Here is a 19758-nt window from a genome sequence, read left to right on the forward strand (position 1 = left end):
ACTTAACCACGGACATGTGGACAAGTGGAACAGGGCAGACTAAGGACTATATGACTGTGACAGTCCACTGGGTAGATGTATCACCTTACGCAGCAAGAGCAGCAGCATCACCAGTAGCAGCATCTCAGAAACGCCAGCTCGTTCCAAGGCAGGCTACGCTGTGTATCACCGGTTTCAGTAAGAGGCACACCGCCGACAACCTCTTAGAGAAACTGAGGGAATCATCGCCCAGTGGCTTACCCCACTTAGACTCTCCTGGGGATTTGTGATATCTGACAACGCCACCAATATTGTGCGGGCATTACATCTGGGCAAATTCCAGCATGTCCCATGTTTTGCTCACACAATAAACTTGGTGGTGCAGAATTTTCTGAAAAGCGACAGGGGCGTGCAGGAGACGCTTTGGGTGGCCCGAAAAATTTCTGCCCACTTTTGCCATTCATCGACTGCGTGCCGAAGACTGGAGCGCCAGCAAACACTCTTGAACCTGCCCCGCCATCACCTGAAGCAAGAGGTTGTGACATGGTGGAACTCAACCCTCTATATGCTTCAGAGGATGGCGGAGCAGCAAAAGGCCATTCAAGCCTATACATCCACCTATGACATAGGCAAAGGAGGGGGTATGCACCTGACTCAAGCGCAGTGGAGAATGATTTCCGTGTTGTGCAAGGTTCTCCAGCCCTTCAAACTTGCCACAAGTGAAGTCAGTTCAGACACTGCCAGCTTGAGTCAGGTCATTCCCCTCATCAGGCTTTTGCAGAAGCAGCTGGAGAAAGTGAAGGAGGAGCTAAGACGGAGCGATTCCGCTCGGCATGTGGGACTTGTGGATGAAGCCCTTCATTCGTTTTGCCAGGATTCCAGGGTGGTCAATCTGTTGAAATCAGACCACTACATTTTGGCCACCGTGCTCGATCCTAGGCTTAAAGCCTATGTGGTGTCTCTCTTTCCGGCCGACACAAGCCTGCAGAGGTGCAAAGACCTGCTGGTGAACACACTGTCAGCTGAAGCGGAACGTGACACGTCAACAGCTCCTTCTTCATTTTCTCCTGCAACTGGGGCTGCCAGGAAAAAACTTAGCTATCCTAAGCAACCCACTGGCGGTGATGCAGGGCAGGCAGGACCAAGTTTGGACATCTGGTCCAGACTGAAGGACCTGGCAACAATTTCTGACATGTCTACTGTCACTACATATGATACTGTCACCATTGACAGAATGGTGGAGGATTACATCGGTGACAGCATCCAAGTAGGCATGTCAGACAGTCCATACCTGTACTGGCAGGAAAAAGAGGCAATTTGGAGGCCCCTGTACAAACTGGCTCTATTTTACCTGAGTTGCCCCCTCTACAGTGTGTACTCCGAAAGAGTGTTTAGTGCAGCCGGGAACCTTGTTAGCAAAAGGTGTAGGAGGTTGCTTCCACAAAATGTGGAGAAGATGATGTTAATAAAAATTAATTATCAACTCTTCCAGGGAGACCAGCCTCCAGAACGTACAGAGGGACCTGTGGTGGTGGATTCCAGTGGGGACGAGTTAATACTCTGTGAGGATGAGGATGTACACAACACTGAAGAGGGTGAGGAATCGGTGGATGAGGAGGATGAGGACGACATCTTGCCTCCGTAGAGCCAGTTTGTGCAGGGACAGATTAATTGTCAGCTTGTTTTGTGGGGGCCCAAACGAACCAATCATTTCAGCCACAGTTGTGTGGCAGACCCTGGCGCTGAAATTATTGCTTTGTTAAAGAGTGCATGTCCTGTTTATACAACATAAGGGTGGGTGGGAGGGCCCAAGGACAATTCCATCTTGCACCTCTTTTTTTTCTTTGCATTATGCACAGTTTGGGGCCTAGTTTTTCAAACTGCCATCCTGTCTGCCACTGCAGTATCACTCCTAGATGGGTCACGTGTTTGTGCCGCCCACTCGTGTCGCTTAGCATAGTCATCCAGCTACCTCAGTGCAACCTTTTGGACATAAAAACACTATTGTGAGGTGTGAGGTGTTCAGAATAGACTGGAAATGAGTGGAAATTAAGGTTATTGAGGTTAATAATAGCATAGGAGCAGAAAAACCAACACATTCTGTGATTTTAGCTGTTTTTATGCTTTTTTAAAAAAAAATACAGATCCAAAACACAAAACCCAGAACCCAAAACTCGGAAGGGTGGTTTTGGCAAAACCAATCCAGATCCAAAACATGAAGAAAGATCCAGATCCAAAACACAAAACACGAAAAGTGGCCGGTGCACACCCCTAATATATATACATATATATATATATATATATATATATATATACTGTGTGTGTGTGTGTATATATATATATATATATATATATATTTTCTATTCAGTATTCAATAATATAACAGGTGGTGTATGCTTCATACAAGCAAAGGGGGGAGGGAGATGTATGTTGTCGAAAGTAGGCGGCAGCTATGCCCTCTCCATGGTGCTATCCATACCCCATGTCACAGACCACACTACCTGTGCAGACCACAACCCTATAGCGGGATGCCGACACTTACATTCCAGCACCAGCATCCCGACCGCTGGGATGCCGAAGGTAAGTAGCGGGGTGGGGGGAGGGTTAGGTTTAGGGGTTAGGGTTAGGCACTAAGTGGGGAGGGTTAGGTGTAGGGGTTAGGGTAAGGCACTATTGGGGGGTTAGGGTTATGCACTAGGGGGAGGGTTAGGTTTAGGGTGCGGGTAGGGTGAGGTTAGGTGCAGGCACTAGGGGGGGAGGTTAGGGTTAGGCACCAAAGAGAGAGGGTTAGGGTAGGGAGAGGGGGAGGGTTAGTATACCGACAAACAAGTGTCGGTATGTTAACCCTGTCTTGATCCCAGCATCAGAATTCTGACCGACAGGATCCCGACTATCGGTATTTCATACTGATCTCCCCCATAGCGTTGGCCCCCACATTACTAGTCACACCCCCGCCGAGCTGGTAACACCTTCTGCGGCAGCACACAATAGGCCCTTCTTAAATGTTAGCTCCAGGCCCATGTAGACCTTAATCTGGTACTGACTAGGGTTCAAATCCAAAGTGCAGGACACCCCCAAACTAGCCCAGCTAAGCCACCCTAAAGCACTGCTATAATAAGAAAAGTGAAGTGTAAAGGAATTAGTTAAGAGCAGCCGCAGCTGCATATAAAGAATTAAAAAAAATATGTTTAGACTGTGTAGTGTCGCTTTGGTTCATTTTTGGGGCGTGGGTCCCCCCGGATTGCTTTGGTTGATCTGCTTCAGGGCACTGCATTATAACACTTTTCCTTTATAACACATTTTAACACTTCACAGTCTGTTTTTTATATGTATTTCACTTTTTTATTTTTATTCTTTATATGCAGCTGCGGCTTTATTTATCTCTCCACTACGTCTGACATTGGCAGTGCGTATACCCTGTCCACAGGGGCAAATGTACGTACCCAGACATTCTGGTTATACACTCTCTGTTGGGCTTGTAGGGCTTTCTCCATATGTTCTTTCACAAGGGTCACTAGGGGACTCTTAAAATGGGATCTGGGAGCATAATACTGGCACTCAGGGCAGGACAAACAAAACTCAGACACATCTTTATATATATTAATATGCAAATAAATCCTCTCTCACTTCAAGGGCAGGCATGCTTTCAGCACTGTATCACTTCTCCCTCCTCTGGAGGAGGTACCTCATTTGTTCCTCATCATCTATTACTTCCCCAGCCATACTAGCAAAAAGCAGTGGCGGAACTCCTGGAGACAATGGAGTTGCCGCCTGAAGGGGGCATCTGGCTCCATTGTCCCCCGGCCGTTCCGGGCACTGCATGGAGAAGGAGCGCCGCTGATCGGCGCTCCACCTCCATTGGCGTAACTATGGACGGTGCAGGTGGTGCACCCTCAATATGCCGGGTGCCCGCTGAGTGTGTTACCAGCGGGCACCCGGCTCCTTCTCTCCCCCCCCCTGGCACCAGCGGCAGCCAGAGCTCACTTCTGAGCTCTATACTGTTCGCCTCCGTGACCATACAGGATTTCCACAATTTCCCAAAAATTGGGAAAGTCTCTCCCTATTTAACATCTACTAAGGAAGGGACCATTCCCACATTAACCATAGCTGAACCACAAAGGTTCTCAATATTCACTTTAGCAGAATTGTAATAACTGGTATCACCATGGCTTCCTATTAAAACACACATACACAGCTGAAGGAATTGGTATTATTTACCAATTCCGGCCCGGCAAGGCAGAAAATCCTGATCGTAAATTAAGGTATCGCTAACCTTTCTAACCCCCCTAACCCTAACCCTCCCTTAGGGGTTCCTAACCCTAATCTCCCCCAAGTGCCTAACCCTAACCCCCTCTAAGTGCCTAAACCTAACCCCTTAAAAAGTGGGAGGCACATATAGAAACCGTTGTAATTCCTACACTGTTGACCTGATTTTGATGTAATTACCCTCAAATTAAATCTGAAAGTCTGCAGTTAAAGCACATCTTGTTTGTTTCATTTCAAAGCCATTGTGGTGGTGAATAGAGGCCAAAATATGAAAATTCTGTCAATGTCCCAATATTTATGCACCTGACTGTTAGATAGGCGGAGCTGTAAATAATATGGGTGGAGCTACATTGGGGGTGGGGCATCAATTGGGAGAGATGAACCTAGAATGGTAGAGGAGGGGTGGAACAGGGCAGGGAAGGCTGGACATCAGGGGCACAAGGCTGGGAAAAATGGACTGGGGAGGGCACATTGCTGGGAAAGCTGGCTGTAATAGGGGGGCACAGGGATGGTAAAGCTGGTTGTACTAGGGGAGGCACAGGGCTGGGAAAACTAGCTGGACTAGGGGGGCACAGGGCTGGGTAGGTTGGCTGTACTAGGGGGTCACAGGGCTGGGAAAGCTGGCTGTATTAGGAGGGGCTCAAGGCTGGGAAGGCTGGCTGTACTAGGGGGGCACAGGGGTTGGAAAGCTGGCTGTACTGGGGGGGCACAGGGCTGGTAAGGATGGCCGTACTAGGGGGGCACAGGGCTGGTAAGGCTGGCTGTACTAGGGGTGGCACAGGGTTGGGAAAACTAGCTGGACTAGGGGGGGCAGAGGGCTGGGAAGGATTGCTGTACTAGGGGGAGAAGCGCAGAGACGGCTGGCTGGACTTGAAAGGGGGTGCAGAGAATGGTCAGTGTACTTACCTGTCACTTGCAGCCAGTCAGGCATGGAGAAAACCGGGCAAGGATGTCAGCAATGTGTACTGCACTAGCAGCCAGAGAAAAGAAACAGTGCTGGCAATATTTTGAATATGGTTCAGCCGCGAGCCAATCACAGCTCACGGACCGACAGCTAAACAGGAGCGGCCGTTAGTGATTGGCTGCTCGCAGACCAACAGCCGTTCCAGATTGGCTGCCATTCCGCAAGCGCTAATTGGCTCGCGGCTGGCAACTTATTTGGAATTGCGTGCAGAGGGAGGGAGCTAGGAGCTAGTGTTGTGTGATACTGTTGTGTGATACAAACTGGGCTGGCTGGCTACTGTGAAGGGGCTGGCTGGCTACTGTTGTCCATATATAGGGGCTGGCTGGCTACTGTTATCCATATAGGGGCTGGCTGTTGTTCTGTCCATAGGGGCTGGCAGAGGGAGAGAGCTGGGACCTGTTGGCTACTGTACTGTTGTAATAATAAAAATAATAAACTTATTAGTACACTACTACTTATATAGTTATATATAAATTACAATACTGGGCTGGCTGGCTACTGTGAAGAGGGAGGGAGCTGTTGCTGATGCTGGCTGGCTACTGTTGTCCATATACATACTGCTGACGCTGACCATAGGGGCTGGCTGGCTAATGTTGTCCATATACATACTGCTGACGCTGACCATAGGGGCTGGCTGGCTACTGTTGTCCATATACATACTGCTGACGCTGACCATAGGGGCTGGCTGGCTACTGTTGTCCATATACATACTGCTGACGCTGACCATAGGGGCTGGCTGGCTAATGTTGTCCATATACATACTGCTGACGCTGACCATAGGGGCTGGCTGGCTAATGTTGTCCATATACATACTGCTGACGCTGACCATAGGGGCTGGCTGGCTACTGTCGTCCAGTGCTGTGTTGCTGTCTGTCAAGAGCTGCTGCCCCGGAAATAAAAAAAACAAAAAATCACACCTGTCACTGTCATCGGTATAGCTGTGAGGGGGCCTGTGCTGCTGTCTGTCAAGGAGTCAAATATATCTAAAAAACACCTGTCACTGTCATCGGCGTAGCTGTTACTGTCACTGGCGTAGCTGTCGCTGTAATCGGCGTAGCTGTCACTGTCATCAGCGTAGCTGTGCAGAAAAAAAACACCTGTCACTGTCATCGGCGTAGCTGTCACTGCCATCGTTGTAGTTGTCACTGTCATAGCTGTCACTGTCATTGGCGTAGCTGTCACTGTCATCGTTGTAGGTGTCACTGTCATCGGCGTAGCCGTCGCTGACTCTGTCATCGGCGTAGCTGTCACTGTCCCTGTCATCAGTATAGCTGCTCAGAAAAAAAAAAAACACCTGTCACTTTCATCGACGTAGCTGAGCAGGGGTGCTGTGCTGCTGTCTGTCAAGGGGCTGCTGCCTCTTTCAGGGGTTCACCCCCAGTGTGAAAAAAGCAAAAAATTTTATTCTTTGTGCGTGTTAGCCACACAATCAGTGAAAAAATAAAAACATTTATTTTTTATTTAATTTTTTTTATTTTGATAAATATTTTTATTGCATTTTGTAAACAAAACCTGTCTGTTATTGCTACAGGACAGCTAGTTATTATCTGTTATTGTTGCAGGACAGCTAGTTAGTAGCTGTTATTGTTGCAGGACAGCAAGTTATCAGCTGTTATTGCTACAGGACAGCTAGTTACAAGCTGTTATTGCTACAGGACAGCTAGTTATTATCTGTTATTGCTACAGGACAGCTAGTTATTATCTGTTATTGTTGCAGGACAGCTAGTTAGTAGCTGTTATTGTTGCAGGACAGCTAGTTAGTAGCTGTTATTGCTGCAGGACAGCTAGTTACTAGCTGTTAGTGCTACAGGACAGCTAGTTATTATCTGTTATTGCTACAGGACAGCTAGTTATTATCTGTTATTGTTGCAGGACAGCTAGTTAGTAGCTGTTATTGTTGCAGGACAGCAAGTTATCAGCTGTTATTGCTACAGGACAGCTAGTTACAAGCTGTTATTGCTACAGGACAGCTAGTTATTATCTGTTATTGCTACAGGACAGCTAGTTATTATCTGTTATTGCTACAGGACAGCTAGTTACAAGCTGTTATTGCTACAGGACAGCTAGTTATTATCTGTTATTGCTACAGGACAGCTAGTTATTATCTGTTATTGTTGCAGGACAGCTAGTTAGTAGCTGTTATTGTTGCAGGACAGCTAGTTAGTAGCTGTTATTGCTGCAGGACAGCTAGTTACTAGCTGTTAGTGCTACAGGACAGCTAGTTATTATCTGTTATTGCTACAGGACAGCTAGTTATTATCTGTTATTGTTGCAGGACAGCTAGTTAGTAGCTGTTATTGTTGCAGGACAGCAAGTTATCAGCTGTTATTGCTACAGGACAGCTAGTTACAAGCTGTTATTGCTACAGGACAGCTAGTTATTATCTGTTATTGCTACAGGACAGCTAGTTATTATCTGTTATTGTTGCAGGACAGCTAGTTAGTAGCTGTTATTGTTGCAGGACAGCAAGTTATCAGCTGTTATTGCTACAGGACAGCTAGTTACAAGCTGTTATTGCTACAGGACAGCTAGTTATTATCTGTTATTGCTACAGGACAGCTAGTTATTATCTGTTATTGTTGCAGGACAGCTAGTTAGTAGCTGTTATTGTTGCAGGACAGCTAGTTAGTAGCTGTTATTGCTACAGGACAGCTAGTTATTATCTGTTATTGCTACAGGACAGCTAGTTATTATCTGTTATTGTTGCAGGACAGCAAGTTATCAGCTGTTATTGCTACAGGACAGCTAGTTACAAGCTGTTATTGCTACAGGACAGCTAGTTATTATCTGTTATTGCTACAGGACAGCTAGTTATTATCTGTTATTGTTGCAGGACAGCTAGTTAGTAGCTGTTATTGTTGCAGGACAGCTAGTTAGTAGCTGTTATTGCTACAGGACAGCTAGTTATAATCTGTTATTGCTGCAGGACAGCTAGTTACTAGCTGTTAGTGCTACAGGACAGCTAGTTATTATCTGTTATTGCTACAGGACAGCTAGTTATTATCTGTTATTGTTGCAGGACAGCTAGTTAGTAGCTGTTATTGTTGCAGGACAGCAAGTTATCAGCTGTTATTGCTACAGGACAGCTAGTTACAAGCTGTTATTGCTACAGGACAGCTAGTTATTATCTGTTATTGCTACAGGACAGCTAGTTATTATCTGTTATTGCTGCAGGGCAGCTAGTTACAAGCTGTTATTGCTACAGGACAGCTAGTTATTATCTGTTATTGCTACAGGACAGCTAGTTATTATCTGTTATTGCTGCAGGACAGCTAGTTATTATCTGTTATTGCTGCAGGACAGCTAGTTAGTAGCTGTTATTGCTACAGGACAGCTAGTTATAATCTGTTATTGCTGCAGGACAGCTAGTTATTATCTGTTATTGTTGCAGGACAGCTAGTTATAATCTGTTATTGCTACAGGACAGCTAGTTATTATCTGTTATTGCTGCAGGACAGCTAGTTAGTAGCTGTTATTGCTACAGGACAGCTAGTTATAATCTGTTATTGCTGCAGGACAGCTAGTTACTAGCTGTTATTGCTACAGGACAGCTAGTTATTATCTGTTATTGCTACAGGACAGCTAGTTACTATCTGTTATTGCTACAGGACAGCTAGTTATTATCTGTTATTGCTACAGGACAGCTAGTTATTATCTGTTATTGTTGCAGGACAGCTAGTTATTATCTGTTATTGTTGCAGGACAGCTAGTTATCAGCTGTTATTGCTACAGGACAGCTAGTTATTAGCTCTTATTGCTACAGGACAGCTAGTTATTAGCTGTTATTGCTCCAGGACAGCTAGTTATTAATGTTAATTATAAGTGTTCACTGTTGCTGTGAAACTGATTAAACTGTTTTTCATGAAGATAAAACTTAATCTTATAGGGGTCAATCCAATTAGGTGCGAGTTGGGTCCTGTGAAACATTCTTGCAGTGCACTCACCGCAAATTTTATTTGCACACTAGCATAGCATTTACAGAGGACATTGCCATTTCTTTGTGTGATGCCCCTGAGCAGGTATAAAAGTAGGGAAAAATCTGTATTTTAAGGTACAAATATCAGGACACAGTGCAGAGGCTCCGGTACACCCCTCCTAATGAATGATCATGCACGTGGAGGAAAGCCCTCCAAATAGTATTTGATCAATAAAGATGTCACTTTTCAGGTGATATTCTGTAAAAAGCTAAATAATGGGTTAAATGATGTAGGACAGGTATGTGGAGATGTAATGATGTCAGAAAGGTATGTGGATGTGTAAATGATGATGGGACAGGTATGTGGAGGTGTAAATGATGTGGGACAGGTATGTGGAGGTGTAAATGATGTGGGACAGGTATGTGGAGGTGTAAATGATGTGGGACAGGTATGTGGAGGTGTAAATGATGTGGGACAGGTATGTGGAGGTGTAAATGATGTGGGACAGGTATGTGGAGGTGTAAATTATGTGGGACAGGTATGTGGAGGTGTAAAAGATGTAGGACAGGTACGTGGAGGTGTATTGATGTGGGACAGGTACGTGGAGGTGTAAATGTTGTGTGTACAGGTACGTGGAGGTGTACATGATGTTGTTTGTACAGGTACGTGGAGGTGTAATGATATGGTACAGGCACATGGAGGTGTAATGATGTGGGACAGGGACGTGACGGTGTAATGATGTGGGACGACAGGTATGTGGAGGTGTAAATGATGTGGGACAGGTATGTGAAGGTGTAAATGATGTAGGACAGGTACGTGGAGATGTAAATGTTGTGTGTACAGGTACGTGGAGGTGTAATGATATGGGACAGATATGTGGAGGTGTAAATGATGTGGGACAGGTACGTGAAGGTGTAAATAATGTAGGACAGGCATGTGGAGGTGTAAATGTTGTGGGGACAGGTATGTGGAGGTGTAATGATGTAGGACAGGTACGTGGAGGTGTAATGATGTGGGACAGGTACGTGGAGGAGTAAATGTTGTGGGGACAAGTACGTGGAGGTGTAAAAAATGTGGTACAGGTACGTGGAGGAATAAATGATGGAGGACAGGTATGTGGAGGTGTAAATGATGTGGGACAGGTACGTGGAGGTGTAATGATATGGGACAGGTACGTGGAGGTGTAAATGATGTGGGACAGGTATGTGGAGGTGTAAATGATGTGGGACAGGTATGTGGAGGTGTAAATGATGGAGGACAGGTACGTGGAGGTGTAATGATGTGGGACAGGTACGTGGAGGAGTAAATGATGGAGGACAGGTATGTGGAGGTGTACATGATGAGGGACAGGTATGTGGAGGTGTAAATGATGTGGGACAGGTATGTGGAGGTGTACATGATGTAGAGCATGTATGTGGAGGTGGAAATGTTGTGGGGACAGGTATGTGGAGGTATAAATGATGTAGGACAGGTACGTGGAGTTGTACATGATGAGGGACAGGTATGTGGTGGTGTACATGATGAGGGACAGGTATGTGGAGGTGTAAATTATGTAGGACAGCTACGTGGAGTTGTACATGATGTGGGACAGGTATGTGGAGGTGTAATGATGTAGGACAGGTATGTGGAGGTGTAAATGATGTGGGACAGGTATGTGGAGGTGTACATGATGTAGGGCAGGTACATGGAGGTGTAATGATGTGGGACAGGTACGTGGAGGAGTAAATGATGTAGGGCAGGTATGTGGAGGTGGAAATGTAGTGGGGACAGGTATGTGGAGGTATAAATGATGTAGGACAGGTACGTGGAGTTGTACATGATGAGGGACAGGTACGTGGAGGAGTAATGATGTGGGACAGGCACATGGAGATGTAATGATGTGGGACAGGGACGTGACGGTGTAATCATGTGGGACAGGTACGTGGAGGTGTAAATGATGTGGGACAGGTACGTGGAAGAGTAAATGATGGAGGACAGGTATGTGGAGGTGTACATGATGAGGGACAGGTATGTGGAGGTGTAAATGATGTTGGGAAAGGTACGTGGAGGTGTAATGATGTGGGAAAGGTACGTGGAGGTGTAAATGATGTGGGAAAGGTACGTGGAGGTGTAAATGATGTGGGACAGGTATGTGGAGGTGTAAATGTGGGGACAGGTATGTGGAGGTGTAAATGATGGAGGACAGGTACGTGGAGGTGTAATGATGTGGGACAGCTACGTGGCGGAATAAATGATGGAGGACAGGTATGTGGAGGTGGACATGATGAGGGACAGGTATGTGGAGGTGTAAGTGATGTGGGACAGGTATGTGGAGGTGTACATGATGTAGGGCAGGTATGTGGAGGAGGAAATGTGGGGGCAGGTATGTGGAGGTATAAATGATGTAGGACAGGTATGTGGTTTTGTACATGATGAGGGACAGGTATGTGAAGGTGTATATGATGTGGGACAGGTACGTGAAGGTGTAAATAATGTAGGACAGGTATGTGGAGGTGTAAATGTTGTGGGGACAGGTATGTGGAGGTGTAATGATGTAGGACAGGTATGTGGAGGTGTAATGATGTGGGACAGGTACGTGGAGGAGTAAATGTGGTGGGGACAGGTATGTGAAGGTGTAAATGATGTGGGACAGGTACGTGGAGGAGTAAATGATGGAGGACAGGTATGTGGAGGTGTACATGATGAGGGACAGGTACGTGGAGGTATAAATGATGTTGGGACAGGTATGTGGATGAGTAAATGATGTGGGACAGGTACGTGGAGGTGTAATGATGTGTGACAGGTACGTGGAGGTGTAAATGATGTGGGAGAGGTATGTGGAGGTGTAATGTGGGACAGGTACGTGGAGGTGTAAATGATGTGGGGCAGGTATGTGGAGGTGTAATGATGTGGGACAGGTACGTGGAGGAATAAATGATGGAGGACAGGTATGTGGAGGTGTACATGATGTGGGACAGGTAGGTGGAGGAGTAAGTGATGGGGGACAGGTACATGTAGGTGTAATGATGTGGGACAGGTACGTGGAGGTGTAATGATGTGGGACAGGTACGTGGCGGTGTAATGTGGGACAGGTATGTGGAGGTGTAAATGATGTGGGACAGGTATGTGGAGGTGTAAATGATGGAGGACAGGTATGTGGAGGTGTAATGATGTGGGATAGGTGCGTGGAGGGGTAAATGATGGAGGACAGGTATGTGGAGGTGTACATGATGAGGGACAGGTATGTGGAGGTGTAAATGATGTGGGACAGGTATGTGGTGTACATGATGTAGGGCAGGTTTGTGGAGGTGGAAATGTAGGGACAGGTATGTGTAGGTATAACTGATGTAGGACAGGTATGTGGAGGTGTAATGATGTAGGACAGGTACATGGAGGTGTAATGATGTGGGACAGGTACGTGGAGGAGTAAATGTTGTGGGGACAGGTATGTGGAGGTGTAAATGATGTAGGACAGGTATGTGGAGGTGTAATGATGTAGGACAGGTACATGGAGATGTAATGATGTGGGACAGGGACGTGACGGTGTAATCATGTGGGACAGGTATGTGGAGGTGTAAATGATGTGGGACAGGTATGTGAAGGTGTAAATGTTGTGGGGACAGGTACGTGTAGGTGTAATGATGTGGGACAGGTACGTGGAGGTGTAAATGTTGTGGGGACAGGCGCATGGAGGTGTAATGATGTGGGACAGGGACGTGACGGTGTAATGATGTGGGACAGGTTTGTGGAGGTGTATATGATGTGGGACAGGTATGTGGAGGTGTAAATATTGTGGGGACAGGTATGTGGAGGTGTAATGATGTAGGACAGGTACATGGAGGTGTAATGATGTGGGACAGGTACGTGGAGGAGTAAATGTTGTGGGGACAGGTATGTGGAGGTGTAAATGATGTGGGACACGTACGTGGAGGAGTAAATGATGGAGGACAGGTACGTGGAGGTGTAAATGATGTGGGACAGGTACGTGGAGGTGTAATGATATGGGACAGGTACGTGGAGGTGTAAATGATGTGGGACAGGTATGTGGAGGTGTAAATATTGTGGGACAGGTATGTGGAGGTGTACATGATGTAGGGCAGGTATGTGGAGGTGGAAATGTTGTGGGGACAGATATGTGGAGGTATAAATGATGTAGGACAGGTATGTGGAGTTGTACATGATGAGGGACAGGTAAGTGGAGGTGTAATGATGTGGGACAGGTACGTGGAGTAAATGTTGTGGGGACAGGTATGTGGAGGTGTAAATGATGTGGGACAGGTACGTGGAGGAGTAAATGTTGTGGGGACAGGTATGTGGAGGTGTAAATGATGTGGGACAGGTACGTGGAGGAGTAAATGATGGAGGACAGGTATGTGGAGATGTACATGATGAGAGACAGGTATGTGGAGGTGTAAATGACGTTGGGACAGGTACGTGGAGGTGTAAATGATGTGGGACAGGTACGTGGAGGTGTAATGATGTGGGACAGGTACGTGGAGGTGTAAATGATGTGGGAAAGGTATGTGGAGGTGTAAATGATGCAGGACAGGTATGTGGAGGTGTAAATATTGTGGGGACAGGTATGTGGAGGTGTAAATGATGGAGGACAGGTACGTGGAGGTGTAATGATGTGGGACAGGTACGTGGAGGAATAAATGATGGAGGACAGGTATGTGGAGGTGTACATGATGTGGGACAGGTACGTGGAGGAGTAAATGTTGTGGGGACAGATACATGGAGGTGTAAATGATGTGGGATAGGTACGTGGAGGAGTAAATGAAGGAGGACAGGTATGTGGAGGTGTACATGATGAGGGACAGGTATGTGGAGGTTTAAATGATGTTGGGTCAGGTACATGGAGGAGTAAATGATGTGGGACAGGTACTTGGAGGTGTAATGATGTGGGACAGGTACGTGGAGGTGTAAATGATGTGGGAAAGGTATGTGGAGTTGTAAATGATGTAGGATAGGTATGTGGAGGTGTAAATGTGGGGACCGGTATGTGGAGGTGTAAATGATGGAGGGCAGGTACGTGGAGGTGTAATGATGTGGGACAGGTATGTGGAGGAATAAATGACGGAGGACAGGTATGTGGAGGTGTACATGATGAGGGACAGGTATGTGGAGGTGTATATGATGTGGGACAGGTATGTGGAGGTGTACATGATGTAGGGCAGGTATGTGGAGGTATAAATGATATAGGACAGGTATGTGGAGTTGTACATGATGAGGGACAGGTATGTGGAGGTGTAACGATGTAGAGCAGGTATGTGGAGGTGTTATGATGTGGTACAGGTATGTGGAGGAGTAAATGTTGTGGGGACAGGTATGTGGAGGTGTAAATGATGTGGGACAGGTACGTGGAGGAGTAAATGATGGAGGACAGGTATGTGGAGGTGTACAGGATGAGGGACAGGTATGTGGAGGTGTAAATGATGTTGGGACAGGTATGTGGAGGAGTAAATGATGTTGGCACAGGTACGTGGAGGTGTATATGATGTGGGAAAGGTATGTGGAGGTGTAATGTGGGACAGGTACGTGGAGGTGTAAATGATGTGGGATAGGTATGTGGAGGTGTAATGATGTGGGACAGGTACGTGGAGGAATAAATGATGGAGGACAGGTATGTGGAGATGTACATGATGTGGGTCAGGTACGTGGAAGAGTAAATGATGTAGGACAGGTACATGGAGGTGTAAATGTTGTGGGGACGGTATGTGGAGGTGTTGTATTGATGTGAGAGGGGCTTTTGACTTGCAAGTGAGAGCTAAAAGTGTTTATTCCAACTTTTTATAAAACAGTATTAAAACACTGAAAAAATCACTTTAGACATTTTTTCTGTACCCCAAAATGCTGGAAAGACTTTCAGAAAAACACTTGTTTGCTATCATTTTTCAACCATTAATAACAAGTGCAAAAATCAGCCATTTGACACAGCCTATATGGTCCTGCTATCTCAGTTGGGGTGCAGAGTGGTTTCCCCACTTTTTTATGCACCTTTCCCAGTTCGCTTTTGGTAGAAAAGTCACACAACCTCGCTGTGGGTATCGCAAATTAGCCTACTCTAATTGCATTTCTCGGGTGCGCACATTCACGCGAGTTTCATGAAACAGACTCGATTTTGGAAACTCACTCCTAATTGGATTGGCCCCACAGCGTATCTTTATAAATATCTTTTCATTGTAAATTAGTGTAGTGCATAGTAAATACTCACCTGCCAGTGTGTTCCTTAATCCGCTTAAGGGTTAGGTTAAGCCTTGTTTTATACCCCAAAAGAAAGGATATTTATAAAATATTGATCCTAATGTTCATAGGAGATGTATCAAAACTTGGAGAGAGATAAAGAGCCAACCAATCAGCGTCTACTTTTCAAACACAGCATTTAAAATGGCAGTTAGAAGCTGATTGGTTGGTACTTTATCTCTCTCCAAAGTTTGATGCATAGCCTCCATAGGGCCATATTTAATTTGGAGCGAAAAGTCCATTAGCCGATGACGTAATTTTCACTATTTTCAGTTATCCCCATATTCAATTTCAAAGGCTTTTCGCATGGCGCGAAAAGTCTTTGTAAAAAAAACGTTTTCACCACTACACGTGGATTTTTGAAGAATTTTTAAAAATCGCTTTAGGGACTTAAAAATTAGCTTGCATCCATTTTCATGTACCCCAAATTTGATGGGACTAGTTATTTTTTCCCCCCCAAAAATCTAAGTGCTATTCTTCACCACTTCTGCCGCGGCTGTTTAAAAACTCCAATTACCTTCAGCAGGCCACATCGGGGGTACCCATAGTGATCCCCCATGTCAAAACATCTTTTAGAGGGTGACAGCCTGATTTCCCCAAAAGTGACAGGACTTTTCGATACTTACCTTTCTGCCGGGTCCCGTTTTCGCTGATTCCTAATTGAATACTGGGAAAAGTGAGCACGCGCCCGATACTTTATCCCCTCCAAAAACGGCGATGATGGCGAAAAGTCTGACCTCTGACTTTTCACCTCAAATTGAATATGCCCCATAGTGAGAGAACACTTAAAGCTTAGGGGTATATTTACTAAAGCACCTTCTACAACAGGTGTTCCCAACCACGGTCCTCAAGGCACACTAAAGCTGCATACACACACAACGATTTTGTTACCAACGATTTTCTGTCAGATTTTTTAAAGTGTAATAAACGATATTTTTGAACTACAAATGATTTTTGCATATTCCCTTAATGAACATTGTTGAGTTAATAAGTCTGACTGAACTACAAACGTGAACGCGCATGAACGATAATCATTCATCGTTTGACTCAGAAAGTGAACGATTTTTTCAACCGATTACCGTTAAACGATATCGTTTAACGATAATCGTTCAAAAAATCGTTGTGTATGTATGCAGCTTAACAGTCCAAGGCCCTGATTCAGACCCACTCGCGAGCGGCTGTCCGCTCGCAAGTGGGTCGATGTTCTGCACTGAGCATGCGCACGACGGAGGGAGCTCCGTCGTGCGCATACGCCAGACGCGACGAGCGAAGGACTTTCCTTCGCTCGTTGTGTCTGATCAAAGGGGGCGTGCTGTCAATGTTGATTGACAGCACGCCCCCTTTGGTGGGCGTGCCTCGCTGACGGGGGCATCCCACGGGAACGCCTCCCGTCAGAAGCCGGCCCACTGACATCACTAGTGATGTCAGTGGGAGTGATTTTGGCTCTGATAGAGCCAAAATCACTCCGGGCCTTGCGGTTGAAAACCTCAACCGCAGGCTCCGGCTGGCAGTTTCGATGGTCGCGATGGTCAAGACCATCGCGGCCATCAAACTGCACGCTCGTATAGGCTGTGGGTGGTGACCCACAGCTATACGAGCGTCCAGGAGGACGCTCCATAGTTATGGAGGCCGGCCCTCATTCAGAGCGTGCGCTCTGCTCAGAGCGTACGGCTCTGAATGAGGGCCCAAGTTTTAAGGATAGCCACACTTAAGCACAGGTGACTTATTTGGTACCTCACTTATTTTGATTTAACCACCTGTGTTCAAGCATGGATATCACTAAAACCAAGACTGTTAGTGTGCCTTGAGGACCGAGGTTGGGAATCACTGTTCTACAAGATAATAGCTAGAATCTGACTCGTTGCTATGGGCAACATCTTCACTTCTAAAAACCCACACTTTAGTAAATATACCCCTTAGGGGTTTATATTTGTCATTACATGTATATGTAAATTTGTTTATGTTCAAAGACAGAGCTACCTTTGTCTTCAACAGCAGCCTGTTAAATAAACTTCTGTAACGCTGTGTATCCACTTGCAGAAAGTGGAAAGACAACATTGTAATCGTTCAGTCGTTCCTCATCCCGTATAGTGCCTACACTGAACTATGTCATTCAGTGTAGGCACCCTCCCTCATCCCTGAACATGGTCAATCTGTCGTTATCGGCAGATTGACCGTCATGTTCAGGCGATGATTGATGTCGGAAACGACCAGCGGGAGCGTGCATCGCTGGTTATTTCCAACATTAAACTGCCCGATTTATGCACGATTAATGAGCGATTGAACGATAACGGTGTCGTTATCTTTCAATCGCTCATTTATACCTGTAAGTGGATACGTGGCTTAAGATTAGTTATATCTGGTGTGATCATTGTGTCTGGGGTTGGGGAATCCTTTACCTCTCTGCCAGGGAAAGGGAAGGAGTGACTACCGGAAGAGGCCATTATACCCTTGGTGAGTGTTACAGATAGTCTGACAACCTAACCTGAAGAGGGGGGAGGGAAAAGCTCCTTTCTGACCCTATACTGAGCAATCGGATTCATTCTATGGTTCAAATACACCAAAAGTGCAATTTACTAGTTATAATTATTGGTAGCATTCCTGATAAGAAAAGTGTCCAATCAATTGAATTAATCTGCCACTACTACCTTCAATGATAGGGATTTATGCTGACCATCCTTACATTGCAGGACACTTTCTATACGGATGGTATTTTACCAGACTCAGTGGTAGTTCTCTGCATAGTGCTGGGGATAAAAAATGTTTTAAGCAAACTGTCATATGGACCTTTAATACATTCATACATAGTCAGATCATCCCTATGGTGCCTTTTTTCCATTGTAAGCAACAATCCTAATTTGACATGCCTTTCCTCATAATGACACCTCTCATTCCAATTGGACCTTCATTGTTGAGAACAGCTGTTTACTGCCCATACGCAGAGCTTTTTCAGGCAGTGTGGTCAAACATGCTAGAATTGACTAAAGTGATTGGTACCAGGGATGTGCAGTCAGGGAAGGCAGGGGAGAAAGAGCTTCCCCTGTCATACTCCTGGGATTTGTTATAAAATCATAACCCTGTTCCAACCTATGGGTCAGACCCGGAATTTAGGTATAAAAGCAGTATTAGAAACATATTCTTTGTTTATTATAATAATTTTTACAGTTAACACTCACCAGCTTTGGGACTGCAGGGAGACGAGAGATGAGGCAGCAACAGCTCAGCCTCGCTTCTGTATAGTCAGACACTGCTTGCAGAGCTGGCGGCGGGGCCACACCACGGACACTAAGCTGCTCAGAAAGAGAGCTGATACTATTATTAGCCTAATAGAGGCATGTCTGAGTATGGGGGGCATGCCTTGAACACTGATAGACACCTTGGATGTGTCATGTGACCAGGTAGTGCACTGCAGTGTTTAGAGATCGGAGTTCAGTCAGCAGAAGCAAGAGAAGACACAGTGATGCAGGTAGGAGAATCAATGGTGTAGTGAGGGGAGAGTTACAGTGAGTAGGGGGTTAGACAGTCTCCCAGCACTCAGACCCATCACCATGTGTGCCTCCCCAGCCATTGACCTCACCGTACGTCACTGAGTGGTACATGTGGCCAGCATACAGTATGATGTAGAATAGCTCAGTGCAGGGTGTGTCATTCCCATTAACTCTAACATCCTCTGTCACTTCATTCTCTAGAAATGCCAACATGGAACATTACAAGGAACAAAACAAAAGACGGGGAGGGGTATTTTGCATATCCAGTTAGGGCAGGCACATATCAGTACAATAATGCACAGCGTGGTATGTATCCCATTAGTCTTTAAAACATTGGTCATGTTCTTACCTGCACTAGTTTAGCTCGGGGGATTTTTAAATCATGAGTCAGCTTGTTGTATGCAGGAAAAGGTTAGAAAGAGGTTTGCAGATTGAAGCAAAACTGACAATACCTGAGACTGAAGTACTTTATGCTACACCACATTCAAGGTGAATTACTAGATGCTACTTAACAAAGGGCCGGATTCAGAGAGGTACACTAATCTTGTCGCAGCTGCGAATATGCATCAGCTGTGCAAAAACTTTGTAAAATCTGTATAGAGAGGCACACTGGCAGCTGCACAGATCCAAGCGACTGAGTACATAGATCCATCGGTCACAGATTACTTGATTGTAGTACTTCTCAGGAACCCCATGGTTACTCAGAAAGGCCGCCGGAACGGAGAGAGTAGCAGAGCCATGTTTACCGCTTAGAGGATCACAATTGCAGCCTACAGCACGCCCCGAAAAGGGTTGCGACATGCTTACGATTTTATTGCCACTCCAGTAATCTCCCCCAAACGCTCCGCAACTGTTAATCACACAGGCGCAGGCCACCGATAATCGCTCAACTGCGGAAACAATTGCGCCAGTCTCTGAATCA

This window comes from Taudactylus pleione, unplaced genomic scaffold, assembly GCF_031769625.1.
Source record: "Taudactylus pleione unplaced genomic scaffold, aTauple2 ptg000139l, whole genome shotgun sequence".
NCBI classification, from domain to species: Eukaryota; Metazoa; Chordata; class Amphibia; order Anura; family Myobatrachidae; genus Taudactylus; species Taudactylus pleione.